Source organism: Rattus norvegicus, chromosome 4 (genome assembly GCF_036323735.1).
Source record: "Rattus norvegicus strain BN/NHsdMcwi chromosome 4, GRCr8, whole genome shotgun sequence".
NCBI lineage: Eukaryota > Metazoa > Chordata > Mammalia > Rodentia > Muridae > Rattus > Rattus norvegicus.
The window spans coordinates 106,110,164-106,114,340 of record NC_086022.1 but is presented as its reverse complement, the minus strand read 5'-3'; the positions used below and the strand labels follow the sequence as shown (position 1 = coordinate 106,114,340).

The following is a 4,177-nucleotide window of genomic DNA, read 5'->3' as shown; positions in this document are numbered from 1 at the left end:
GTTCAGCTCCCCAGCACCCACATATAAAGCCAGCCATGATGGTATGGACTGTAATGTTAGTGTAAGAGGGACAGAGATGGGTCTCCTGTACGGTCCGTTAGCCCACCAGCCTACTAGCAAATGTACGGGTCTGCCTTTCAGTGAGAGACCTTGCCTCAAAAAACTAAGGCAGACATCGACTGAGGAAGACACCCAGTGTTGACCTTTACCCCCTTCCCCTCATGTACATTCAGCTTGTACACACACACACACACACACACACACACACACACACACACACACACACACACACTTTTTAAAATTGAGTACCACACATTTCTGTAGCTGTTATCTGCCACTCACTCTAAGCCAGCCAAGCCTGTGGAGATGGAGAATTCACCTGTAGAGTTCACGGCTAGCGCCCCGTGTGGTGTGGACCAGTGCCTAGCTCAGGGTTCCACAAGTCCTGAAGCGGCTGCATGAATGTGTAAAGGAGGCTCGATCACTTCCCTGGGACAGGATCGTAGGAAAGAGATTTGAGGGCTCATTCGACTTTCCTAAGATCACAGGGCAGGTGACGAATCCGAACTCCAAGTCCAGGTCTGATTTAACTGTGACATCCGATTGTGGAGATCTTCATGTCTCTGCCCCATCAAGGTCATTTTTTTTCCACAGCTAGTATTTTATTCATTACACTCGGTCCAAGACATTCAAATAAGATCTCAGATTGGAAGTTAAAGATTGGTCTTAAAACATCATAGCCAAGAATGCCACCTTTGCCTATGACCTCTCCCATATAAAACCACATCCACCCTTAGTGGCCTTCAGCACAGCTTTCTTAACTGTAAGGTGTTCGAAGCCACCAGTTTTGGCACTTTCAATTATTTTTTCCATGCTCTGAATAGCTGTAGGGATTTCACCAGGGGTTGGGGGAACCAGTTCAACCTTGATGTAGCACTAAAACGTGGCCAATCGAGGCTTCAAGTAAGTCATGGCAGCAGCCACCATCGACAGTGCCTTCTCCTTGAAGTTACCCATGAACTTGGCCATGGTCTTTGAAATCACTTCCTCCCCACTGGCTCGTTCTGACAGCGCCTTTCTAAATAGCACCATGCTCATCAGCCTCCCATAGTTTGAATCCATTCTATAAAAAAACACAATAAAGTTCATGCTCTTTATGTAATGACAGCATGATTCATGTTCAGCCAAGAAAACAGGAAAATATATTTTAAAATAGAAGAAAATTGCCTATCATCTAGAGTCTATAGGTGACAATGGCTATTGCGTTGTCATTTTATTCTGATCATTTTGTCCTAAAAAGAGGTGTGTGTGTGTGTGTGTGTGTGTGTGCTATGCGAGTGTGTATATGTGTGTGAATGTGTGTGGGTATGTGAGTGCGCGTGAGTGTGTGTATGTATATGTATGTATATATGTGTGTGTGAATGTGCATGTGTGTATATGTATGTATGTGTGTGAGTGTTTATGTATGTGTATGTATATGAGTATGTGTGTGAGTGTGTGTATGTGTGCATAGCTTCTATAACACCTAGGGAACTGAATGGAGAACTATGGGAAAGAGAACTAAGTGAAGGAGACCTGTAAAAAGCCATGAACAACAGCTGAGACAGGAATATAGCGACAACAAGGCAAGCCTGTGCAGACTCCTGCAGTGGAGTGGGAGCAGGAAGACTGGTCGTGAAAGGTTCAATTTAGAGACAATGAAGGGCAGAAGCAATAGAATATGGGTGCCATAAGGAAGGGAGGAGCCAGAGGTTCTTCCCCAGACCAGCAGCTGAGTAACTGGGTAAAAAGTGGTGGCTCTGTCAAGACTCAGAGGGAAGGCTAATGGGAGGCAGAGGCAGGAGGATCAGGAGTTCAAGGCTGTCCTCAGAGAAGTAATGCAGTAAAGCCAAGCCCACTGTGCACAGTGCCATCCCTAGGCAGGTGGGCCTGGGCTATGTAAGAAAGCCGGCCGAGTAAGCCAGAGGAAGCAAGCCAGTAAACAGTGTTCCTCTGTGGGCTCCACTCTCCATCCTGCCTTGGCTTCCCTTGATGGTGGATTGTAACCTGTAAGCCAAGCAAACCCTTTCCCTCCCAAGTTGGTTTTGGTCATTGCTGTAATAACAGCAACAGAACAGCAAACTGGAACACTGTTCTTCCAGAGAACGCAGGGTTGGTTCCCAGCACCCACATGAAGCAGCTCACAGTGGCCTGTGACTCCAGCTGCAGGGGATCCAGTGTCCTTTCTGGTCCCTGCGGACACCCACAACCTGACTACACACAGAAGCAAATAAAAACAAAGCCGGAGAGGAGTGGTGCACGCCTTTAATCCCAGCACTTGGGAAGCAGAAGCAGGAAGATCTCTGAGTTTGAGGTTAGCCTGCTCTATAGTGTGAGCTCCAGGACAGCCAGGGCTACACACAGAAACCCTGGCTTGAAAAAAACTAAATAAATAAATAAGCAAAGCTTTCAAAAGATTTCCAGCACAAACAAACACTTCTCCAGCCAGGTCTGTTGGTCCCTTGGGCTCTACATCAGGGACAGTCTGTGTGTGCAGGGTTTACTATACTATGCTGAGTCATGCCTTGTACACATGTACAGACATGAGCGTACGTGTTGAGCATGTTGCTTTCCATACCCATACCCCTTCTTATCCCTGCTATTTCCCCGTTCTCCTACACAGGTTAAAAACGGTTCTTGTTTATGTGTATGGACATCTTGCCTGCATGTGTGTTAAGTCCACTTTCGTGCCTGGTGCCTGAGGGGGTCAAAGAGGGCTTTAGTGGGTAAAGGCACTCGCTTCTGAGGGTGATGACCTGAGTTCAATCCCTGGTGCAAAGGGATAAAGAACCTCCAAGCATGTGCTCTGGTATATGCGCACCCCTTCCCAAAAATATACAAATAAAATTAAGCAAAAACAAAAGAAAACTCCTCCAGAGATAGCAGGAACAATAGGGTCTCTTGTACCTCAGGCTAGACCTTCAGCACCACCATTTCCAGTTTGTGGGTGTGGTGGTTTAAGTAAGGTTGACACACAGGAATTGGCATTATTAAGAGGTGTGGCCTTGTTGGAAGAAGTGCATCACTGTGGGGGGTGGGCTTTGAGGTCCTGTGCTCAAGCTCCACCCAGTGTGGAACGGAACCCCCTCCTGGCTGCCTGCTGTCTTGGCTGCCTGCTGTCAAGATGTAGGACACTCTCTTCCAGCACCAGGCCTGCTTGCATGCTGTCATGCTTCCTGCCTGAACCTCTGAACCTGTAAGCCATCCACAGTTAAAAGTTGTCCTTTATAAGAGTTGTACTGGTCATGGTGTCTCTTCACAGCAATGAAACCCTACGCCAACGGGATACTGGGGACTGAACTCACAAATTTGGCTTCATACCATCTGAGCCCCACTTTTCTAGCAGATGCCCTTTTTAAATTAAGCTCCCAGAGTTAGAAATGGGAAGAATGTTAGCTACATGGCTCTCTGGCTCATTACTTAACCCTCCCGCACCTGACCCCACTCCCAGACCGGTTTCTCTGTGTAGTCTTGGCTGTCCTGGAACTTGCTTTATAGACCAGGCAGGCTTCAAATACACAAAGATGGGGCAGCCTCCGTCTCCTGAGTGCTGGGATTAATGGTGTGAGTCACCAGGACCCAATAGCTCATCCCTTATCATCTCTAGGTGACAGGCTTCTCACACAGGTGACAAGTCTCTGTTCCTTGTGATGCCTTATAACCTCAGTGGTTACTTCTTTTTCTTCTCTCTACACCTTACCCAACCTATCTGCTACACCCATTTATCAAAGTCAGACTTCCTTTGAATGCGTGGGTTGGGCTGTATCACAATCTGAATCATGTCACCAGGAAGACACCTGCCTGGGCAGGCCCTGAGGGAAGGGCCCTGCATTTCTGCTATTTGGATATATTCCATGTCTTGTCAATTTAAAAAAAAAAAAGTCTCATGTGGTAGCCATCTTTTAAAAAAAAAATTTATTTATTTATTATATATAACTACATTGCAACTCTCTTCAGACACATCAGAAGAGGGCATCAGATTCCATCACAGATGGTAATTCCCACCATGTGATTGCTGGGAATTGAACTCAGGACCTCTAGAAGAGCAGTCAGAGCTCTAAACCGCTGAGCCATCTCTCCAGCCCGTCAACTTTTGACTTATAATTTTATTTTTCCTTCCTACTTCCTCCTTCCCTTC

The 4,177-nt window shown here is 46.6% G+C and overlaps 1 pseudogene; it reads right to left on the bottom strand.

Moving 5' to 3' along the window:
* Positions 1 to 637: 637 nt before the first annotated feature.
* On the bottom strand, positions 638 to 1,029 carry LOC108350864 (ATP synthase subunit g, mitochondrial pseudogene; annotated as a pseudogene).
* Positions 1,030 to 4,177: the final 3,148 nt, after the last annotated feature.